General features: G+C 37.2%; 1 pseudogene; it reads right to left on the reverse strand.

Moving 5' to 3' along the window:
* Positions 1-380: 380 nt before the first annotated feature.
* Positions 381-25831, reverse strand: part of LOC109255827 (transcription initiation factor TFIID subunit 11-like) — a 33601-nt pseudogene continuing 8150 nt past the window's right edge.

The following is a 25831-nucleotide window of genomic DNA, read 5'->3' on the forward strand; positions in this document are numbered from 1 at the left end:
TCAAGCCCCGCGTCGGGCTCTGTGCTGACAGCTCAGAGCCTGGAGCCTGTTTCAGATTCTGTGTCTCCCTCTCTCTCTGCCCCTCCCCTGTTCATGCTCTGTCTCTGTCTGTCTCAAAAATAAATACACATTAAAAAAAATTAAAAAAATAAAATAAAATCCCCAAAGAGGTCCCAATATTCAGTCAAGGCAAGTATGAAACAGGGCACATGCTTTTTAGATGTGATGAATATCAGAGTTCTGAGAAAGACATTAAAGCCATCATCAAATCCTTGGAGGACTGAGATATTCGAGCAGCAGTGCAAAAGTCTCAGGCAATAGGAAGAAGTCTGGCACCCGTACTTCTTCCTTCAGTACCAGGCCCTTCTAGGCTTTGTGGTCTAGAAGATGATTTCTGTGTGCTTTGAGTTGGGGATCTGCCCCTTTGACTTTAACCTCTGAACAGTGTCCCTCATATGTTTGAGTTGTAGTTGGTGGCATTTCTCCCCACTTGCCCCACACATCCAGTACTGCTTCTATCAACTCCCCCAGAGCAAACCCTGGAAACACCATTCACAGCAATCCCAACATTCTGAGACACAGGAGGTGCCACATGACAGACTGGATCAGCCCTTGAATGGCTGCCTTAGGGAAACCTGACTGGTGATATGCTTTATAACTGTTCAGCTGCTCCTCAGAAAAAGAAGAAACCAGATCTGCATCTTTTGAATCTCTTCGTCCACTTTTGGCTTCTTCTCTTCTTTTCTTCGGTGTCCATTTTCATTTCTTTGGCTGCAGGAGTAAGTAATGATGAGTCCTCCTTTCCAGTTGCTCTTCAATCTGAGATGTCCTGACTCTTGAGCTGGCAGCTTTAGCCATGTCTTCTCTCTAGTCCCCATCTCCATCCCTGTCAGTTTCCTCCAGGAACGTCTCTATATCGGTGATCCTGGGGGCCCTGGGAGCAGTGCCGTTTTCATCTGACTCCCCTGTCTCTCCACTTTTATCCACGGTGACTCACAGGCATTATCACAGCGGCAAGAAAAAATGGAGAGATCACAATCCTGTCAGACTCTGGAGCTCTGGGTGCAGGCAGCCTCCTAATTTTAAATAACAAATAATCAGGGCACCTGGGTGCCGCAGTCGGTTGAGCAGCTGACTTCAGCTCAGTTCATGATCTCACAGTTCCTGGGTTCGAGCCCCGTGTCAGGCTCTGTGCTGACAGCTCAGAGCCCGGAGCCTCCTTTGGATTCCGTGTCTCCCTCTCTCTCTGTCCCTCCCCCACTCGTCCTGTGTCTCTCTCTCCCACAAATAAACATTAAAAAAATTAAAAAAAATAACAATCTACATGGTATGCTAATCACATGGAAGATGTAAACATATCAAAGTTGTTCTTGAGGAATTTATCAGTGCTCAGATAGATATCTCTTCATATTAAAAGAAAAATAATAAGTAAAAATAATTATTTTTAAAACTTACCTACCGTGTTCATTGATGGAAAGAATTAAGTTGCTAATCATACTCTTGAAGTATTTTGGGCTTATGTTTGGAGTAGCAAATTTCTGTCCAAAGGAAGACTCTGGAGGCCTATGAAGTATCAGAGAAGAAAAACAAGGTTGTTCAGTAGAAATATTTCCATCATTAAACTGTTCAAAATGTCAGTTAAAATCCAGTTATTATTTCTGAAACTGGAAGCATACAGTGTGGCAAATTCCCCATAGTACATATTCTAAATTTTGCCATTCAGGTGGAACTTTTTCAACACCCACATTTTGTGCTTTCCTTCCTTCCTTTTTCTGACTTCATTCCCTTTTATTTCTATTGGTAGCTCTTAGATTGATCCTCCCTGCTTTGAATAATTCACCATCTAAATAAAAGTAACAACATCAAAGCATCCCAGACTTAATACACTCCATTCCGTCTTGGGCTCCCGCGGGTTGATCTGAAGGAGCCTGAAGAATTAATCACCCAGGATAAGAGCCTCAAGGTTTTCATACATTTAATGCTCAAGTCACTTTCAGGAAAAAAAAAAAATTCTCTTTCCCTTTTGTTTTTGTGTTTAGTTTTCTAAACACTGTCATTCTGTTTCCACTTCAGCTCCAGATCCCCGGGATGTCTTGGCACCAAACACATGTAAAACAAATAAACACCTTCTTGCACACTCTAACAAGTGTAGCAATTAGTCGCTGAGCACAGCTTGCTCTCCACCACGGCAACTCATTTGGTGCTGGTTGTTATTGTAGGAGAACAACTTTGAATCAGCAACATTTGTTTGATTCTGCAGTGTTCACCCCTGTCTGCGTGCGACTTCTGTACATCCTTTTCAAATCGCAAGTTCTACACCCCTATGAAATGAGCTGCCACCCAGCATACAGCACTTAACCTCCTGTATGTCACCTTGTCACACCCTCATGGAATTTTCAGCAGTGGGTGATCCTCACTCCATATGGACTGTAATAACTACTTGCTGTGGTGTGAATTACAGATGATCTCAGTTGAGTATTTTTTCCCTTTTTGTTATATGATAGTATTGGCTTAAAACAGTATTAATAATCTTTGGTATATATTTATGAACAGCCTGTATTCCAAGATACAAAATGTTATTTATAAGTGCCCAAGTGGTCTCTTTAGTACATAAGTGAGAAAACAACTTGCTTTCATTTTATGTATGCCACAGAGAGGCTAAAGATTTTCTTTGAGTTGATGCAGAACTTGGAAGGTTGAGGGGCGCCTGGGTGGCTCGGTCGGTTAAGCGTCCGACTTCAGCTCAGGTCATGATCTCACGGTCCGTGAGTTCAAGCCCCGCGTCGGGCTCTGTGCTGACAGCTCCGGAGCCTGGAGCCTGTTTTAGATTCTGTGTCTCTCTCTCTCTCTGCCCCTCCCCTGTTCATGCTCTGTCTCTCTGTCTCAATAAATAAATAAATAAATAAATAAATAAATAAACAAACATTAAAAAAAAATTAAAAAAAAAAGAAATTGGAAGGTTGAACATAAAGTCCCTGTCTGTGGCATTATTTGATATAATATCCTACAATCCCAAATGATTTTATTTCAGAACTGATGGATTCTTTTGTGGGGGAGGGGTTAAAGCATGTTAACATATGTTTTTTATCCTGAAATACAGTGTTGTAAGTTATGGAACAGACTAGTATTATTTGGAAACTGGATCAAATGTTTCTAGCTACAAAAAATTGAATTGCTATTGAACTTTGTGTCAGGGTGCTAACTTCTACCTTTTTTCAACATTATGAGTCAAATTCCCTAGACCTCTTCTTCAGTAATGCAGGGTACATGTGAACAAATAAACAAAATTAATAAACATTCACTAGGTTTTAGCCCCAGCTCTGTGGCTAAGTGTGTAGCTTTGGGTAAGCTGAGCAACCTCTGGGATTCAAGACTTCATCAATTATACTGAACGGTTCAATGAAGTAGTTTTCTAAAGCCCTTTATGGTTCTCAAATGTACTATTTTTATTCCTACCAACTAACTCTTGCGTTAGGAGGATTTGATTTTAAGTGACATCATACAGAACTCTGCTTGATTCTTCTGTGTAAAATATGAAGAAATAGAACTATTTACATCTAACTACTGATTATAACTCTACTTATGTGCTAGTCATTGTGCTGAAAGCTAGATGCAGTGAGTGCAATAAAAAGACACTGGCAGCCCCACCCCCAGAGAGATTGGGGCCCAGTGTATGACAGATAAGCAAGCAATCAGGAAAATGATTATAGATTGTGGTAGGTGGCAAGAAGGCAGTAAAGAGCTGAGACTGAGAACAGTGGGTATAGGAAGGAGATACTTTACCTAAGGTAATCAGGGATAGCTTTGCAGGTTTTGGTGTCTTTAGAAATTTTGGTTGCAAGAAAAACCACACCAAGTATACTTGCTCCCTTTGAGAGGAGAAGATAATGGTGTGGGGGGAATATGAGCTGTGATTTCAGAGAAGGTGAATGGAAATGTGCTGGTGCCTTGAGCTCACAGTGTGTTTTGGACAGAGCCTCTTAGTTCTTCTGGACTTGTTTCCCTGTCTGTTCCAGTGCTTATAGGGGCACTCACTAACCAAACTGGTAAGAAATACCGTAGCTGCAAAAACTCTCAGAAAAGTTGCCAACTCTCAAATGAGTGATGAGTTTTTTTGTTTTTTTTTTAATATATCAGTGAGAGAAAGATTTAAAAATCATCGAACACCTTTCCCTCAATTCTTAATTTTAGCAAGAAGCAAGAAAAGCCATGAGGTAGACAGGCACAGTTGAAAGGCCAAGCAGGAATTCAGAAAAGTAGGCTGGTGAATGAAGACTGGTTTGCTGTGCAAAATGCGATAGCCACAGTTTGCTTCCTCCTTTAGTCCCATTTCTACCACTATATCCACATAGTGTTCCTTCTCCAGTGTAAGGGATTTTTGCTATTTTATCCCGTAAGTTTTGAATAAGGCTTTCTTGTAATTTCCTTATTGCAATGAGCTGGAGTTTAAGTAGATCGTAATGCTGGAAATCTTTCTGTATTAACATTGCAAAGGCTGTCAATATCACTTGTGAAATAGTCATGGAATGGACAGCCTTTCAATTGGAATGACAAATTCAGAAACAGCTATTTGGAGTGTTCATTTCCCAGTGTGACAATTTATCATCAATACCATCTCTTAGGTTTCTTATGTTACAAACTTCATCAAGTTTTCTTAGTTGCTAGACCAATAAGAGAAGCTTCTTTATTATCCATTTACAATATAAAGGAGAATCCCATTTTGCCCACTTTCTTTAAAATGTTACTATCAAAATGCCAAGCCAAGTGTTTAGTGCTGATAGGGCTGCATTTGATAACAGCATTAGCAGATCCTTGGTGGTTCTGCATATATAGCAAAAGCTACAGAGTCCCTTGACAAGGCTTATCCAGTTGAGCCTATGGTATCTCTAGGATGTCTGCATCTATAAATATATAAGTCAGGCTTAGGCTTTTAAAGACGCTGATTAAGAACCACAGAGTGGTTTCTGTTGCCATGCGATAGAAAGTTGTGGAAATCTACAAACTTGTGGGAAAATATAATGGAGCAAGTTGTTCCCCCAAAGGTTTCCATTCTGGTAGGTTAAACATTCTCTAGGGGCTCCTGGGTGGCTCAGTCGGTTAAGCGTCTGACTTCTGACCAGGTCATGGTCTCATGGAGCCACGCGTCAGGCTCTGTGCTGACAGCTCGGGGCCTAGAGCCTGCTTCAGATTCTGTGTCTCTGTCTCTCTTTGCCCCTCCCCCCACTCACACTCTCTGTCTCTCTCAAACATAAATAAGCATTAAAAAAATTCTCTAAACACACACTAGTATTTCAGAGTGCTGTGTTGTTAGGCAGCGTTCTCTGGCTGAGGATGTTGGATGAATACCGATCAAATGCCGTGCAGAGAGACTGCATGACAAATACCTGATTTCAAAGATGGTAGAAAATTTTAAAGCCTGCATACAACAGTTATAGGTAGAAGAGCTCATTTTATTGGTTGTGGGTATTTATCCATTATGGTAATCACAGTCTATACGTTTGCAGTCAATTGTATCATTAGTGATACCTTCCCCCATTCATCCTTCCTCTTTATTCTCAGCACATTCTTTGATAATGTTCTTTTGCCATTAAGAGGTTAAAAAAGCAATTCAACTAAATTATTTGAGACCTGAAAAAATATGATATACACTTTCTAAAGCATCCTTGGGAGATTTTAACAGTTGTTGATTTCTTTAAAAAATACCTGTTACACACAGATAAAAATTCTAGCTCCATATATTACTATAGAATATCTTTAAAAGACTGGTGAGAAGAGAAGCAAAAGATTAGTCAACCATGTAACCATGTACAAACATTTCTTTGTTTCCAAAAATTTATTTCATTTTTTTTGTGACAAATATTTCCCTTTCTAGAGAAAGCTAGGATTTTGTAATTTCTTGGAGTGTGCATGGGAAAGGAAAGAGGTTGAAGAGACATTTGAAATAAAATATGTATCAGAACTTTTCTAAATTTTAAGAAATTTAAACAAAACCAGTACACACATGCTTGCATATTTATATGTTCTAGTCTTTGTAAAGAACTAGAAGAGACCATTGTCTTGAGGCTTTCTTAAGTGGACTCTCTTCAGAGCTTTGAAAGATGTGTATTTGAACTCCACTCTTCAGCACATGGTTAATCTGCAAACCATTGGGATTCAATCTTAGGGATGATCAGAACTTTACATGATTCATCTTTAACTGGCCTTAAAATAAAATAGTCCCTTAAATAACAATAGTTATATTCTATCTCTTCTGTTTTTGACAGGGATTGTGTATTGATAACTCAAGTGATTTATCTTTCTTTTTTAAAAATTTTATTCCACTATAGTTAACATACAGTGTAATATTAGTTTCAGATGTAATATAGTAATTCAACAATTCTGTTTATTACTTATTGCTAATTGTGATAAGTGTACTCATTAATGCCCTTCACCTATTTCACCCACCCTGCTCCTCTCTGGTAACCGTTAGTTTGTTCTCTGTAGTTAAGAGTCTGTTTCTTAGTTTGTCTCTCTCTCTTTTTACCTTTGGTCATTTGTTTTGTATTTTAAATTCCACATATGAATGAAATCATATGGTATTTGTCTTTCTTTGACTTATTTCACTTAGCATTATACTCTCTTTTTAATGGTTGAGTAACCTTCACATATATATCACATATTCTTTATCCATTCATCTATCAATGGACATTTGGTTGCTTCCTTAATTTGGCTATTGTGAATAAAGCTGCAGTAAACATGGGGTGCATATTATCTTTCTGAATTCGTGTTTTCACAGTCTTTGGGTAACTACTCAGTAGTGGAATTACTGGATCACAGAGTAATCCTATTTTTAATTTTATGAAGAAACTCTATACTGCTTTCCACAGTGGCTGCACCAGTTTGCATTCTCATCAACAGTGCATAAGTGTTCCTTTTTTTCTCCACATCTTCATCAACACTTATTTCTTGTGCTTTTGATTTTAGCCATTCTGACAGGTGTGAGGAGATATCTCGTTGTGGTTTTTGATTTACATTTCCTTGATGATGAGTGATGTTGAGCATCTTTTCATGTGTCTGTTCACCATCTGGATGTCTTCTTTGGAGAAATGTCTGTTCATGTCTTCTGCCAATTTGGTTTTTTGGTGTTGAGTTGTGTAAGTTCTTTATATATTTTGGATACTAACCCTTTATTGATTTTGTTTGTTCTTCTTTTTATGGCTCCTTTAGGTGTAAGTTTAGGTTGTTTATTTGAGATTTTTCTTGCTTCGTGAGGTAGGCCTGTATTGCTATGAACTTCTCTCTTAGAATAGCTTTTGCTGCATCCCAAAGATTTTGGACCATTGTGTTTTCATTTTCATTTATCTCCTGGTATTTTTAAATTTCCTCTTTTATTTCTTGGTTGACCCATTCATTGTTCAGTAGCATGTCATTTAACTTCTATATATTTGTGGTCTTTCCAGATACTTTTCTTGTGGTTGGCTTCTAGTTTCATAGTGTTGTGGTCAGGAAAACACGTATGGTATGACTTCAATCTTTTCAAAATTGTTGAGACTTGTTTTGTGCTCTAATATGTGATCCATTTTGAAGAATTTTCCATGTTCACTTAAAAAGGATGTGTATTCTGCTGTTTTTGGAAAGAATGTTCTGAATGTATCTGTTAAATCCATCTGTTCCAGTGTGTCATTCAAAACTATTGTGTCCTTATTGATTTTCTGTCTGGATGATCTACCCATTGACATAAATGGGGTGTTAAAGTCCCTTACTATTATTGTATTACTATTGATTACTTCCTTTATGCTTGTTATTAGCTGTTTTATACATTTGGGTGCTTTCATGCTGGGCGCATAAATATTTACAATTATTATATCTTTTTGTTGGATTGTTCCCTGTATGCATGTGTGGTGTCATTCTTGGTCTCTTGTTATAGTCTCTTTTAAAATCTATTTCATCTGACATAAGTATTGCCACCCCAGCTTTCTTTTCATTTCTATAGGCAGGATAAATGCTTGTCTACTCCTTCACTTTCAATCTGCATGTGTCTTTAGGTCTGAAATGAATCTTTTGTAGGCAGCATATAGATGGGTCTTGCTTTTTTATCCATGTGGTCACCCTGTGTCTTTTGATTGGGATATTTAGTCCATTTATATTCAAAGTAATTATTGATAGGTATGGACTTACTGCCATTTTTTACTTGTTTTATGGTTGTTTTTTAGTTTTTCTCTGTTTCTTCTCTCTTCTCTCATGGCTTTCTGGCTTTCTTTAGTAATATACTTGGGTTCCTTTCTCTTTATTTTTTAAATATCTATTACTGGTTTTTGATATGTGGTTACCATTAGGTTTATATATAATATCTTATGCATATAGCAGTCGGTATTAAGTTGATGGTCACTTAAGTTTGAACCCATTATTTACTCCAGGTTTTAGGTATATGGGGTCATACTTTACATCCTTTTATTTTGTGAAATAGTAATCACTCTGACTGATTTTTTACAGATACACTTAATAGTACTATTTCTGTACTTCATACTTTTCTTACTCCTTCTTGTGGTCTTTCCTTCCCACTCAAAGAATCCCCTTTATTATTTCTGTGGGCTGGTTTAGTGTCATGAATTCTTTTAGTGTTATTTAACTTTTGTTTGTCTTGGAAATTTTATCTCTCTTATTCTGAACAATAGCCTTGATGAGTATTCCGTAGATTATTTTGTTTCAGCACTTTGATTATATTATGCCACTCTTTTCTGGCCTGCAGAGTTTCTGGAGAGAAATCAGCTGATAGACTTGTGGGGTTTCCCTTGTATGTAACCATTTCCTATTTTCTGGCTGCTTTTAAAATTCTCTCTTTATTGTTACTTTTTGCTATTTTAATTAGTATGATTCTTGGTGTGGACCTCCTTGGGTTGATTTTCTTGGGGGCTCTCTGTGCCTCCTGGGCCTGGGTTTCTGTTTCCCTTTCTAAATTCAGGAAGTTTTCAGCTATTGTTTCTTCAAATAAATTTTCTGCCCGCTTTTCTCTCCCTTCTCCTCTGGGATCCCCATAATGCGAATGTTATTAGGCTTGATGGTATAATTGATTTCCCTCTGTTTATTATCGTGTTATATTATTTTTTTCCTCTCTTTTGTTCAGCTTCATTGCTTCCGTTACTTTGTCCCCAGGTCACTGATCTGTTCTTCTGTTTCCACTAGTCTACTATTTATTCCATCTTGCGTATTTTTTTAATTTTATTTATTGAATTCTTCCTCTCTGATTGGGTTGATTGGGTCTTTTTAATGTTTTCTGTCTCTGTTAAGGGTCTCACTGAGGTCCTCCAGTCTTTTCTTAAGTCCAGTGAATATCTTTATGAGTATTATTTTAAATTCTCTCAGGCATATTACTCATTGCCTTTCCATTTAGGTCTCTTTTGTCCTGTTCTTTCATTTGGGACTTACTCCTTTGTCCCCTTGTTTTGTCTAACTCTCTGTGTCTGTTTCTATGTGTTAGGAAAGTCAGCTATATCTTTTTGCTCTTGAAGGTAGTGGCCTTATGAAGAAGAGGTCATGTAGTGCTTTGCAGTGCAGTGTCTCCTGTTCACCAGATTCTGGTGCTTCAGGAGTGCCTCCTGTGTGTGTTGTGTGTGCTCTACTGTTGTGGCTGAGCTACTTTTGCCTTTAGTCCGGTCATCTGCAGTGCTCTCTTTGCATGTTGTGGGCCGGTTTGTTCTCTGTGTTGTTAGTGGGCCAGTATGGGGCTGGCTTGGTCTTGAGTGGAGTCAGACCAGGTAGGTATTTGCCAGAGACGCAATAGCACTAAACTGCAGGGAAATTTTCTCCATGTTATTCCCTGGGAAACTTTTATTGATGGGCAGGGTCTGCAGTCACATCAGATGTCTGACCCCAGCCCCACTGCTGGGGTTGCTGTCAGACTGGTGTATCTTTGGTTATCTTCGCCCTCTCTCCAGGGCAGGAGTCACTTTGGAGAGGATCTGGCCTTCGTTGGGGTTGCTTGCACACTGCCAGGCTTGTGGCACTGCTTTGGAGGTCTCTGGCCAAAGGTATATTGGATGGGGCAGATCTGCAGGAGAATGCAGGGGCAGGATATGCTATTAGCAAGTTAGGTATAGAATGTTGGTGCTATGCTAGTTCCCATATGTATCCGTGTGGCTAGGCTGGGGGACAGGGGAGTGAAATAGTGCCTTCTAGCTCCTTTATTCCTGGTGAACTCTTCCAAAGATCCCTGCCCCTCCAGCACGGGCTCTGAGATTCGTAAACAAATATCCCTTCTGTGTTTTTCAAACTGCTGCTTCTATTCTTTATCTCCAGGGGGCTGTTTGTTGTGCTGTCTCTTTAAGTGGGGGAAGTCAGTTTTCCTTCATTTTCTGAGCTCTGCTAGAGCCCAGCCCACTGATTTTTAAAGTCCCAGGTGTTAAGCCCCACTGATTATAAGACCTCACAAAATCAGGCTCCTCTGATCTTCAAAGCTAAATGCTCTGGAGATTAATCTTTACTGTGTGGGGTTGTCTATGCCTGGGGTACATGGTGTGAGAGTCTTTTTCTCTTCTTTCTCTGCACCCCTGGGGTCCCTCCCTCACATGAACAGCCCTGCAGGTCTATCTCTTGACCACATCTCTGCTTTTCCTGTCCTCTTCAACATGGCCTCCTGTCTACATGTAGCTGTGGAGATTCTGCCCTGCCAGTCTTTGGGTAGCATTCTCTGGATTATTTACATTGATGCGAGTGTTATCTGGTTGTATCCATGGAACAAGGGGAGCTTAGGATCCTCCTAATTCTCCGTCTTCTCCTGAAGTCTCTCAAGTGAGTTTGGCTATAAAACCAATTCTATTTAACATTCTAGTACTAGCACATTCTATGAAGGAAACAAAACAAATTTAAACCAATCTTTCAAAAGGACTTACTATTTAACACTTTAATCTGTATATTAAAAGCAATATTCTTTCTTTTACTTTTCTCAAAGATTAAAAAAAAATTTTTTTAATGTTTTTATTTATTTTTGAAAGAGAGAGAGAGAGAGAGAGAGAGAGCATGAGCTGGGGAGGAGCAGAGAGAGAGGGAGACACAGAATCTGAAGCAGGCTCCAGGCTCTGAGCTGTCAGCACAGAGCCTGATGTGGGGCTCAAATTCACGAACTGTGAGATCATGACCTGAGCCGAAGCTGGATGTTCAACTGGCTGAGCCACCCAGGCACCCCACTTTTCTCAAAGATTTTTTTGAGCAACTGGTGTGTGGTGTGAATGTGAATGAGAAATGGTGTGAGGCCTACTATATGTGTTCAGGTGTTGATACTTCTGCTTGGCCTTAATTGCTTTCAAGCTATATCTATTTATCGTGAACTTAGGTTTCAAAGAGAATATACACAAAATTTTGAATTTTATTCTTTGGGAAATAAAAAGAATCCCTGAATAAATGAAAAAAAATATTTATGTAGTGGGTTTGACTTTATTGCTAAATGGTCTTCTGAAATTTCATTCTTTTAATTGGCTAATTAGTAATTACTAGCTAAGTTAAATAGTTTGTCATATGCAAAAGCATCCTTGGTTTCATAATTAAAACTAGTCAGAAGAATATCATTGGCACAAAAAGGAACAGTTTTGAAATTCAACACATACTCAAAGGAGGAAAGCTTGAGTAGTCAGTTTGACCATTAACATAGGTACATTGCATAAACAAACAAAATTTAGACTAAAGTAGTTCTGATATACTGTGTGATCTTTATAGGACTGGATGAATGTACTTCTCAAAAGTTTTGTGATACAGCAAAATCATTTTTTGCCTTGTTGAAATAACTATGTGATAGAGAAGAGTTTGGGGGAAATTTATACTTTTTTAAAAGTTTATTTATTTATTTTGAGAGAGAGAGAGAGAGAGAGAGAGAGAGAGAGAGAGAGAAGCAGCACACTAATGAGTGGGGGAGAGGCAGAGAGAGGGGGAGAAAGAGAGAATCCCAAGCAGGGTTTGCACTGTCAGCTCAGAGCCTGATGCAGGGCTTGATCCCATGACCGTGCTATCATGACCTGAGCTGAAATCAACAGTTGGGGACTTAACCAACTGAGCTATGCAGGCACCCCAGTAACTACGTGACGAAGGAGTTTGGGGGAAATTTATACTTGACAGAAGGCATTCTCAATATTTAAACATCTTTTTTTAAATTTACTATTTTAATGGAAAATAAAGCTGATGGGTATGTACTGTTGTTCTGTGAAACACAAATACACCTATATATACATATACACATAATAAGTCTGTTGTAAATTTAGGCATAAAATGAGGGCTGGGGCGCCTGGATGGCTCAGTCGGTTGGGCGTCCAACTTCAGCTCAGGTCACTATCTCACTGCTCGTGAGTTCGAGCCCCACGTCGGGCTCTGCTGACAGCTCCGAGCCTGGAGCCTGCTTTGGATTCTGTGTCTCCCTCTCCATGCCCCTCCCCTGCTCATGCTCGCTCTCTCTCTCTCTCTCTCTCTCTCAAATATAAAATAAAACATTAAAAAATTTAAAAAAAAATGAGGGCTAAAATTGTTCAATTTACTAAGCAATACCAAAGCAGAGGGCACGTAGTATTATGGTGGATGAGAAGGTCCCATGGACAAAATTGAAACTTCCACCTTGGCTAGGAAATATACTCAGAAGCCTTCAAGATTAATCTTAAATAATGAAGAGGACATATGAAGGCATACGCATAGAGAAGGGCATTGCAACTGATTCTGCATTTGGACAATAAGAAGTAAATATGAGATAGTAATTGTAGCACTCTGTATTTATTCAATGACATTTCAGTGTCCCTTAAAGTTGCAGTGGGAGTTGTTTTGGGTAGATGACATATTTGCTCATTCAACCACCCTAAATTTAAGAATGGGAGATCTTTCAAGCCAAGGGAGACCTGATTTGTACCTGTTTGTAGGAAAATCAGCCCAGTCAGCTCTTTTTTCTTCAAATAAAAGCAGAAATAAGCACTACTACCATTTATTGAGTACCTGATATCTTCAGGTACCTTGCTTGCTGTGACTTTTTCAAAGGACTGTATTATTTTCCCTGTTCTACAAATAAAGCAATAAAATTGTCCACGTAGCAGAGACCTAGGATTAATCAACATTGCAGACAATAGTACAGAAACACTATCAATGAATTTTGAAACCTAAACACAGGCTGTATAAAGTTATTTTAAGTCTGTTTTCAGATTCAAGAATGGGGAGTGCAGATATTACAAGAGGTTAGAAGCATCTTGATAAAGCTCTATTTTAATCATCCTTAACACCCTGGTGGCATTTCCATGGCTTCTGTAAAATTGTACTTTTCTGTTTATCTTCCTCCTTTCTGACTGAAATTTGCTTATCTTGGATTTTGACTGCTCTTACTTTTAACATCGCTACCAACATAGTGTACTCTCCCAAGATGATATTAATCGTTTTGAAAAGCTGTTAGCACAGACCCTGACGTGGGGCTTGAACTCACAAACCATGAGATCATGACCTAAGCCGAAATCAAGAATCAGTCGCTTAACCAACTTAGCCACCCAGACACCCCTATCCTATGTTTTTAGTTATCATAACATTTGTAGTATTTACATGTTTTCCCAGGTCTTGACTGTCACCTTCCTGCTATTCTTTATTTTATAGCTGTGTTCAGGACAAGCCAGCATTTACTCCAGCAGTTTCTCAAATACAATCAGTCCCAAACTGAAAATAATCATCCCCACATGTTCCCATTTCTTTTTCAGTTACTCTGCTTTTGTCTCTGTTACATGGAGACATTTTCTCATGTCCCAGGCTAGAACATTTCAAGACATTTTTTTTTTGTCCTCACATTATTATATCTGTTTCTAAGTTCTATAATTTTCCTGTCAGTTGCGTCATTGATTTACCCATTTCTTTCCATTTCCAGCTCCTTAATTTAGGACTTCCGAATCTATGTCCAAATTATCTTTCAATGAGCACTCTGATGTCTTTTCTTACTCTTTGTCTTATACTCAAAATAGCCTCCTTTCCTACACTCAGCTTAATTCTATATATTCTTCTCTGATGATGCCTGTACACCTAAATCTTGGCTTTCTGTAACCAAATCCTAAATCTTAGAAATGAGACCATGTGGTTTAATCCTTTATTGAGTTTTTATTTCATATTGTCTTCTCAGATAAATTATCACCTCTCTTAGGTCACGAACTGTGGTCATGAACCCTTTGATAATTGGAAAAGAATTAGAGCATCGGGACACTTAATAAATACTAGGAATTGACCGAAGGACTTTTTCAAGACCTCAGAGAAAGAATGAGAAATGTAACCAGATCGCCAAACCAGACTCCAGATTGATTCAGTATGTGTGGCAGCTAAAAACAGATTATGGAACAAGGTGTATCTCAAAGTTTATACGTTGGCTTTTCTACTTGGCCAAATTAGTTAAATCCTTTAAACCGCAGTGTTCTCATTTGTGACATGGGGATAATCCTATCCATCTTCTGTTATCATTGTAGATACTAAATGGGATAATAATACAAAATTACTAAATTTGTATATTGCTAATACCTTAACTGGATATTTTACATGGCTATTTCATTTACTATGTAATAATGACTTCTTGAAATACACTGAGGTAGGTGCTATTATTATCATCTTCAGTTTACAAAGAAGTTAAGGTTTAGAGGTTAAGCAACTTGCCCAAGATTATAACTCATGAGCAGTGGGACAAGGATGTGAACCCAACGTTGTAAAATTTAACCCCTTAATCAGTAAACTGTAATGTATGTAAGCATTTGACACAATGATGAGCTCATATTACATATTCAATAAATGATAGCAGTTTTATTAGCATGAAGGATGTCTTCGCATAAGATTTGAGGGCTTGCTGTCCAATGCTATTGGATGAATGCATTCTAGTCTGTCTTTCTATTATTATCACCTACTCTCCTAGACTCTATGCCACTATTTTAGCAAGATTGTCCTCTAATGTATCCCTTGGTAAATGAAACAGGAAATTTCTTATTCCCAGTCCCATGATCCAACAGGAAATCAAACGTACTTTTCTCTAACAACTTCGTAGCCTTAAGAATAACTATTCCATGTCCTCCTTTGGTGTCTGTAGGAGAAATAGTTAGATTGTGGAATCTAAATCTTAGTTGTGGAATTAACTAATATTGTGACCTTGAGTATGTTATTTTTACCACTTTGGGTTTTATTCTTCCCATTCTAAGAAAGGGGCTTGAGTTATTTATTTTCTAATGTCACTTACAAATATTTTACAGCAGTCCTAAATATGGAATTAGAACTCTGAGTAAGGATATATAATTGTAATCGTGAAAAACAAAGAATAACTGTAGGAACATTAGTTTTATGTTCAAATATTTCAATGATTATACGTCTTTAACATTGTCTCCACCAACATTTCTTTCCTTTAATTATTCCAACTGAAAACTTTTCTATTTATTTATTTATTTATTTATTTATTTATTTAGAAACTAGCCTGCAAGCATCTCAGAGGAGGGTTTGCACTTCTAAAAGTTGTTTTAGTCCCCACCACACCCTTTCTCTTGTGATCAAGAGAATGAGAAGACAGAATGCAAGCATTTGGTAGGACTGCCATATTAACACTCCTTGCTGTTTGCAGCATAGTTCTCCAACCTGTTTCAATAACAAAATCATTAATTATTCATTAGAACCTTTCTCTTCACGAGTAATTAGTTAAGCAGCACTGGAAGAAGGTTCTAAGGGGAACATGTTCACAGACCAAGAAGTCAAGGGTGTTAAATTATGATCATGATTATTTTATTTCGGAAAGTGACAGCACGTACTACTTATTTCTGTCACTCAGAGGCCAACAACGGCAACGCTGATGGTTTACCTGAGCTGTGCTCATCTGTTTACACTTTTACATTCAATAAAGCTGTGCAGTTACTATGGCAACTGGGAGTCTATAAGGTCTGTTTCAAAACCTGTGTTTGGCAGTTTATGTGCATAAATCTTCAACACACTGATATGAGGCTCTAGTCCAGTGTTTCATTAATTTGTATTTTCTTTGTATCTCAGACAGATAGTGTTTTATTTTATAAACTGTGAAGTCAAGAAGAGGTTGGCTGAAGAAACAATTTGTCTTGAGAGTCTAACCTTGGAGACTTAGAGAATTCTGGCCTATTAGCATGAAAATAAAGCACAAAGCTTGGCATTTCAGATATATAAACATTAACCCTGATTTCTTCTACGAAGCTGGTAAAAGCATTGGATCTTTTACAATTCGGGTTCCTAAGCAGTTCAATAATGACTCCTCTAACTGGGAAGGTAGAAAACCAAACACTGGTTTCCAAAGGAGAATGAGCAGTAATGGAGTACGTTTTCCTCCTTAATATTGGTATATAAAACTGTATACTAATAGTTCTATGAGATGATAAAACTATTCTGGTACAGGTGAGGTTGCATCATTTCTGCCCGGAAGAAGTCATTAGAGAAAGAGCTCAACTAACACATACGATCAATACATCAAACTTGCTCAATAGACTCCTTTATGTGTCAAAGTGTCTTGTAATCTTCAGAACTTTCTCCAGCAAATATTTGAACTATATTGAGGAAGTGTGGTCAGTGTGGGTAAATGTAGTCTATTTGAACCTGCAAGTCTTTAATGTGAGATCAACATGGATTTGAAATCTGGTTCTGCTTAGCAACTTGACCTTTCCGAGCCTCTGTTACCTCATCTGAAAAATTCAAATAGGAATATATATTAGCTGTGTTATTGTTTGAATTGCTATATAGATGACCTGTTTTTCAATTATGTTTTTCAATTATGAAATAAACATAAAATTTACCATTTTAGCCATTTTTAACGGTACTTAAGTGGCATTAAGTACATTTACATTGTTGTACAACCATCATTGCCATCTATCTCCAAAGCGTTTATCATGTAAAACTGAAACTCTGTACCCGTTGGACAATAACTTTTCATTTCCTCCTTTCTCCAGCCCATAGCAACTACCATTCTATTTTCTCTCTCTCTGAATTTAACTGTTTTAGGTACCACATGAATCTTACCAAGAATCATTTGTTCTTTTAAAAAAATTTATATTTATTTATTTTTGAGGGAGACAGAGTGTGAGCAGGAAAGGGGCAGAGAGAAAGGGAGACACAGAATCTGAGTCAGGATCTAGGCTCTGAGTTGTCAACACAGAGCCTGATGCGGGGCTCGAACCCACAAACTGTGAGAGCATCACCTGAGCCTAAGTCAGATGCTTAACAGACTGAGCCATCCAGGTGCCCCAAGCGTTTGTTCTTTTGTGAGATTTATTTCACTTAGCATAATGTGCTCAAGGTTCATCCATGTGGTAGCCTTTTCCTTCCTAAGGCTGAATATTATTCCATTGTAGGTGTATACTATATTTTGTTTATTCATTCATCTATCAATACACAGTTGGGTTGCTTCCATCTTTTGGCTATTGTGAATAATGCAGCTATGAACATGAGTAGAAATATCTCTTTAAGTCCCTAATTTCAATTCTTTTGGGCTTACACCCAGAAGTGAAATTGTTGGATCACATGTATTTGCATTTTTAATTTTTTGAGGAAATGCTCAACTGTTTTCCACAGTGGTTGCCCCATTTTACATTACCACCAGCAGTTCCTGAGGGTTCTGATTTCTCCACATCCTCACCAAAACTTGTTGTTTTCTTATTTTTTGATAATCACTATCCTAATAGGTATGTAGTGGTACTTCATTATGGTTCCATTTGTATTTCCTTACTAATTAGTGATGTTGAGCATGGTTTTATGTGGCAGTTTGTATATCTCTGGAGAAAATCTATTCAAATCTGTTATGGGCTGAATTGTTCACATGTTGAAGCTCTAACCCCAGCGCCTCAGAACGTGACCATAGTTGAAGATTAGGTCTTTCAAGAGATAATAAAGTTATAATGAGATCTTTAGGGTGGGCCCTATTTCAACATGACTGGAGTTCTTGTAAGAGGAGGAAATCGGGACATGCATATGAACACACAGAGGAAAGACCATAGAGAGAGAAGATGGCCATATATGGGCCAAAAAGAGAGGCCTCAGAAGAAATAAACTTTGATGACACCTTGATGTTTGACTTCTAGCCTCCAAAAATATGAGGAAATAAATTTTAGTTGTTTAAGCAACCCAAGTCTGTGGTTTTTGTCATGTCAGCCCTGGCATACTAATATGTAGTCTTTAGCCATATTTTTAATTGGGTTGTAATTTTTGGTTTTTGTTGAGTTATAGAAGATCTTTATATATTCTGAATATTAACTCCTTATCAAGTGTATAATTTGCAAATATTTTCTATCTTTCCATGTATCTAGATTAAATTTTAGAAATGTGTCTGTATTTTATAGTTCATAGGTAACACTCAACAAATGATAGCTGTTGTCGGTAAATGCACAAATGTACACTTATTATAATTTGTAGCCCTCTTTATCTTTTGCTATTTTCCTTTTTTACTGTAAAAATGGGGCAAAAAATGAAAGAATAATTATTTAATGTTAGGGAGTCTCTGGATATCAACAGAAAAAGCATAATTGTCCACTACAGATGACTTGGCACAAACAAATTGGTCAAATACAGCATCTGTTAAACATTAGAATCTAAGAATATGTCAGGCTGAAAAGAGGATATGTACATTCTGGGATATGTAGACCAGACATATAGATAAGCTAAGTGGATAATATATACAGTGTCCTATGATTTGATACTGTAGAAAATTAGTTTTAATATGATTCAAATCCTATGCATTGATTATGATGTGACCAATAGACTATAGGAGACAAAATTAATATGTTCGTTGGAGAAAAAAAAAAAGACACCAAAGTCTTGAACACTGAAAGCATGCTATTTTTTTCTGTACAGAGAATTCCAAGTACAAAAGCTTATAAAGTGAGGGGCGCCTGGGTGGCGCAGTCGGTTAAGCGTCCGACTTCAGCCAGGTCACGATCTCGCTGTCAGTGAGTTCTCGCCGTCAGTGAGTTCGAGCCCCGCGTCAGGCTCTGGGCTGATGGCTCGGAGCCTGGAGCCTGTTTCTGATTCTGTGTCTCCCTCTCTCTCTGCCCCTCCCCCGTTCATGCTCTGTCTCTCTCTGTCCCAAAAATAAATAAAAAACATTGAAAAAAAAAAATTTAAAAAATAAAAAAAAATAAAAAAAAAGCTTATAAAGTGAAATTTATTTAGTAGTTTGTATGAGCATTTTCTGTTAGAAGAAATGGAATTAAGTGGTGAAAGAAGTTGAAGTTAAGTGCTCTTACGCATGGGCACCTGGGTAGTTCAGTTGGTTAAGCACCTGACTCTTGATATCGACTCAGATCATGATCCCAGGGTCATGGAATTGAGCCCCTTGTTGGGCTCCATGCTCAATAATAAATAAATAAATATCTATTTATTAATTAAAACTGTTTATTGTTTATTTATTAATTAAATACATTTAGTAAATATTCATTGATTTGTTTATTTTGTATTCAAAATAAATAAACATTTAAAAAATGGTCTGATTCAAAACAAAGACAAAAATAAGGCAAAGCGAAACAACCAAAATAAATAAGCAATATTTCTAGCTTTTTTTAATTTTTAATTTTCTTTTTAGAGAGAGAGAGACAACATGAGTACTGGACAGAGGCAGAGAGAGAGAGAGAGAGACAGAGAGAGAGAATCTTAAGCAGGCTCCATGCTCAGCACAGAGCCCAACACGGGCCTTGATCCCGTGACCTGAGCCCAAATCAAGAGTTGGCTGCCCAACCAACTGAGCCACCCAGGTGCCCCAACATCTCGAGCTTTATCTATTGAGCCTCTTGTTTTGCCCTGGATGAGTAAAGTGGGAATATTTATTTTGGAATTGCTAGTAAAATATCACTTAAAAAAGTTCTTTTTGTATTTGTAAACTACAGATAATTGCTTTAAAAAGCGGTATTTTGGGGGGGGCTGCATAACAAGGAATTGTATTTTAGTTTTGTCATTTGAAGTTAGAAATTTAATAATGAAACTAATTTGAAATAATGAGAAACAAATAAGAGATAGATAAAAGAGCAACATGAATTATACCCAGTAAAGCTGGAAAAAGGTAAACAACAACAACAACAACAACAAAAGAAAACCAGGATGTCTGTTGTCACCACAGATAATGCAGTAAGGAAAGAAGTAGTCAATATTGGCTTGCATATGATGGAAAGTTTCGTAGGAAGGGTGATCCTTGAAAGTTTTAGATAGTTGGTATTGGAAGGAGATGTCTCTCAGGATGAGAGAACCAAGGTATGAAAAATAAAGAGGTAGGATTTTGTATGGTGTGGGTTGATAGAGTTTGATTCTAAGCAGTGCTATTCTGGATGGTTCCTCAAGGTCATTTTTTTGTGAGAGAGCTCAAACTGACAATAATGTTGTCTTTGATGTGTATTTTTATTTCTTCAAGGGATAAATTAGTCTAATGACTGGAGTGACTTAATTGCACTATTTAGTGTTTATTTATTGTGGGCCAGGATTTAATGAGTTGTTATTGTGTTTTATTATATGTTGTAAATATTTATCTTAGCCTGTTTGCACCGTTCTTTAGAAATGTTTGATTTACATATGTCTTTCCAAGATAGAAATGCATAATTAGTCATAGATGACAAATGGATTTCATTAAGTATTTCAATATGTGGTAAATTGGTTGTATGAAAAATATGATTGATTTCTTTCCATCTGAGATACATTTCAGGTGACTAATCATTGAAACCACAGCTGACATGAGGTATCTTTTTTGTTTTTTCTTATCTGTGTGTACTTTGTGGTTGTATATTCAATGATAGGAGGTATGTTGTAGCAAGGTATTTGTTTATCAGATTGTGTATAATAAATCCATTAATTACACTCTTACATAAATTGATGAAACAACAAATGAAGATTATCTGTTAGGTAAGTACAAGGATGTAGAATCTAGGAAAAGATAATATAAAGAAAACTATAGGTTGAGATAGATTTAATAAGGGAATGAATGAGTTATTATACATGTTGAACAGGTCCTTTAAGTAAAGTGTATTTGTCTTTAGTTTTTGAGCTTTGAATCACAGTAGATTTATTTTAATACAAGTATTTAATAATGCTTTTAAAAATGAAAGATGAAAGTAAAAAAAAATCCACTTTCCCAAAATAGAGAATTTTAAGAATTACTCCAATTTCAAAATAAAAGTTAGTAGTGAAAGAAAAATTCTCATATGGTTTTTGTGTTATTATGGTGATGAAGCTCTGGCCTGAAGCTGAAGTATTGTATCTGCTATAAAATTATGGATGGCCATGTTACATCACAGATGATGAACATAGATGAACATAAAAATTTTTTGTACCTTCAAAATTCTGTGACTCTGTGGGCAATTATAAATTTACCTGGGATGTAAAGTATGGTGTTATTCAGAAAATATTATATAAATTCTAAGTAAAAATAAAATCTCTTAAATTCAAGGGCTATAATATTGGCATTTTTAAATGTGATAAATTGATTATTCTAGGAGGAAGAAAAGTTATGCTACTGTCTTGCTTTCATTTGACTGTCTCATTGCCTTTGCCATTCCTGATAATGTTTGGAAGAAACAGACTAATTATTTAGGAAAGCATTCAGTTTGAGTAATGTATGCTGAGTTCCCCAGAGGGAAAATACATTTAATTATTTTGACCAGAATAACACTTAGTTTAATCTTATCACTGATATCTTCTTCACTTTCTCTGGTCATAAATTATTCTTCTCAAGATAGATAGAAAGTATCAGAGCATTTACTGCCTCATTAGGAATTCCTTCCTAGAACAGGTGCATCAATGTGTTTAGTAGGTGAGGTCAGTGCTGGGGAGTGCTAACCAACTTTATATTCTCTTTGTCGTAGTCTCCCAGCAGACAGAAAAGAACCATAGTCTTAATCTTAATTCTCTTTTGTCTTTAACACTGTCAAACCCCCCAGCATCATCTAATTTCAAAGGAATAGGTGATTCAGTAGTCAATAGCACTAAAGATATCTGTCCCCAAAACGACTAGTCTGGAGTTAGGAAGGAGTCAACTCCATCTGGAGTTCAATCACACTTTCCCATATGGTTAATCACCAGCTGCTTATGAAGGAGAGTGTTGTCAAGGCTGGTAGGCCCGAAATTAGCTGCGCGTCTGCATTTTGGCTATAGGCAAAACCTATAACAAGCTTAGAGTGTATGAAGGCAAAGATAGCTATGACTCCTTTATTCCCTATAATTTTTTTCAATATGAAGAGTGCTGTATTAATAAAAGAAAATGTATCTGCGCTGGTAAGAAGCAGCCTGTATCACTTTCTGAAATCCAAATTAAGTCTGAATATAATTAGCATGTGGCTAGACGTGAGTATTATTAATACAAGTCTTGCGACTTTACAGCTGGCATATGCAAGTTTCGGAATTTTATTTATGTGATTCATTTTACTCTTTCCTGATAAGGATAATAGGTTTTGGTTGCTTAAAATTATGTTTGCTTTGTTTATAATTCATGGGTTATATCCTAAGCTTTTTGAAAGCTAACCTAGTGTGGGGACATTGTTGCCTTAGTCTACTATAGAATGCTTTTGAATGCCTGGAAGTTAGTGTCACAGATGTTTTTGTTTGTTGTTTTATTTTATTATTTTTTGTTTTTTAGCGATGATTAGTTTTTGATTGATGCCTATTTGGAGATATTTAAAACTTCTTGTATGATAATTACTGAAATTATCAATAATATCTCTATCTTGAAGTTTTAACTTTTTTTTTTTAATTGAGTGGCATTGGTAGTCTTAGCCATAGATAGGAACAGGAGGCAAACTATTATTCCGTTTTACTCAAGCAGAAAATTGAATTTAGTATCTGGTGTGTGTTACACAGTGACTATTTGGTTAGGGATATTGGACCTCGTTTCTTATCCAGCATAATATTATGGGAATTAATGCCTTTAAACATTTTGCCACTGAATTTCTTATGTTGAGACACTAGACCAGATCTTTTGGAGGAAGCTTTATGCAAAGTGACCATGAGGGCGGGGATCATTTATTCGCATTGTAACCAACAATCAAGTCTATGTTTGTTGTTTTCAGTGGGGTGATTTTCCCCCTCTTTAACGGTCAGCAAAAAAAAAAAACCTGTAATGGAATTGAATTGAAACTGTGATGACTTTTGAAAAAACAATTTCCTGTATAAGTTATAACTTAATGCAAAAGGCTGCACAAACCTTTCAGGATGCAGCTTGGTGATCTAGATAGACACTGATGATGTTAATCAAGTACCTGTGGTCCATTCCACTGATTTGTGAAATGTATATAGCAGATGGGGGCAGAAAAGCTTTAAAAAAAATTACCATAGTGAGAGCAACACATTTTTTGAATGAGAATATTTTAAGAATACATTTTGGCAGTTTAGGTAAACGTACACTTGTAAAAATTATGTCATATACTTCTCATGCATATGCATGTTGCTAGATGGTTAAAACATTGCACCAAGGAATTGTTCTTCTGGTCAACCTTCAATGAGAAATTCATACAGACTTCTCCAGTGAAGAAGCAAAATGATTTTGAACAACCAGCACTAATATTTTTGTATAAAGAATGTGACATAATAGCCACTAACTGATTTGGATATACTTTATATTCTCACGTATGTCACAGTAATTTCAAGTTTGTGTAGTCAGCTTTATTGCTTTACTGAATTGTGTGCTACTGCTGTAATATCCCCATTATATAGACTTCATCCAAATGCCCAACACCCCAAATTCTCCTTATTTCCTTTCATACTTCACCTTGAAATTAGGGCATTCTGCCAAAAAATAAGTGGTTGTGATCACATGATCCAAATAAGCACGTGTCTTTTGTAGTTAACTAATAAAGGTATTAGCACAGTTCAACCCTATTATTTTCATAATTCTTTAAAAATCTCGTTTCCTCTTGGGGCACCTGGGTGCGTGGCTCAGTTGGTTACGTGTCTGACTTTGGCTCAGATTAAGATCTCACAGTTAGTGGGTTCGAGTGCTCTGTGCTGACTGACCGCTCAGAGCCTGGAGCCTGCGTCGGAGTCTGTGTCTCCCTCTCTCTGCCCCTCCCCTGCTTGTGCTCTGTCTCTGTTTTTCAAAAATAAATAAAAATGTGAAAACAATTTTAAAAAAATCACTTTTCCGCTTTACTTAAGCAATCGGGTTAAAACTCTAAAGGCAAAATCATCTATCTATCAAACAGGAATTTAATTGCTGGAAGTAGAAAAAAAATGAAATAATTCTAATGGGATTTTAAAACATTTCATTTCTAACCAATATCCTCTAAGGAAATGTAGCGCTAAGAAATGATCCACGAGTGGCTATCCATTCTGTTGCAGTGGCTCAGCCCAGTTGATATGAGCTGATGTCTACTGGCACTATACGCCATGCACATGTGTTAAATCATTTAATCCTCAAAACAGGCTTCTGTGGCAGATACCATTATCATCCTCCCTATTTTACAGATAGCAAACCGTGGCACTGAGAATTTAAGGAACTTGCCTGGTGTCATTTGATTAGTAAGCAGAAAAGCTGTGATTTGAACTTTAGGCAGTCTGGTTTTCCAGCCTATGCTGGATTTTGGTATTGTGGGTGGTAATGGATGGATTGATTAAAAATGATTCTTTCAGTTTGCAAAAATCCTGGAAAGAGCATGGAACAAAGGTCATTTACTTCTGAGCAGAGGGTACTTCAGACATCCCTATAGAAAGAAAGATGTGCCAAAGAAAAGGCTTAGTAAGAGCAGGTGTGAGACACAGGAGGATTTTTTATAGCATTGCTGCATCATTCTTTGCTTTGCACAGATAGCTGGTGTAACTAACCCTGACAATGAATGATTTTGTCACATCTCCCTGTGAAGATTAACTAGGATTTCCCAGTAAACAAAAGTGCCCCATGATGCAGTTTTACACACACTGCAGATCCAGATGCCACAAAACTCAGTTGTGACATTGCCAGTTCCAGTCTTTTCTTTTCTTTCTGTGTTTAGAGCTCTAAATACCCATTGTGTTTTCCAGGTTTTTATTCAAATGCCAGCTAGTTAACATACAGTGCATCATTAGTTTCAGGTGTAGAATTTAGTGATTCATGCTTCCATACATCATCCGGTGCTCATCACCAGTGCCCTCCTTCATGCCCATCACCCACTTAACCCATCTCCCCGTCCACCTCCCCTCCAATAACCTCAGATTGTTCTCTATGGTTAAGAGTCTGTTTCTTGGTTTGCCTCTCTTTTTTCCCCTCTATGTTCATTTGTTTTGCTTCTTAAATTCCACATATGAGTGAAATCATATGGTATTTCTCTTTCTCTGGCTGACTGATTTCACTTAGCATAATACTGTCTAGCTCCCTTGACATTATTGCAAATGGCAAGATTGCATTCTTCTTGATGGCTGAGTAATATTCCATTGTGTGTATATATATATATATATACACACTACATCTTTTTTACCCACTCCAAATGTCTAATAAGTCTTTTTGTTATTCATTTATCTTTTCTTCCTTTTTGTGCCACAATGGTGAGGGACATGAAATCAAGGTTAACGTGCTGGGGGAGGAGGTTTAGAGAAAGGGAGAGAAACCCTAGTATTCTCCTTTCTCCAAGACCCGATACCATCAGGGCTGCAGGAGGGGGAGACAGTCCCATTTTAAATTAAGTTCAGTGTATTGATCACTAATGAGACAGGATGTTCTAATTTTTGAACCTAGACTGTGCTTTGAATTTAAAATGGTTTTACAACTGTTGAAAGCCATGGGTCCTACACATTTTTAATCTAGGGTCAGGGAAAACAATCTTTCACTACTGAATAAATTTTAAAGGGGCAGTGGGAGTCACAAGTAAAGATGTATTTTGATTACATCCCATATGCTGTGCTTGATTAACTTGTGTAGAAAGAAATCATCAGGGGG

Source organism: Panthera pardus, unplaced genomic scaffold (assembly GCF_024362965.1).
Source record: "Panthera pardus isolate Hobbes unplaced genomic scaffold, ASM2436296v1 HiC_scaffold_20, whole genome shotgun sequence".
Lineage (NCBI taxonomy): Eukaryota > Metazoa > Chordata > Mammalia > Carnivora > Felidae > Panthera > Panthera pardus.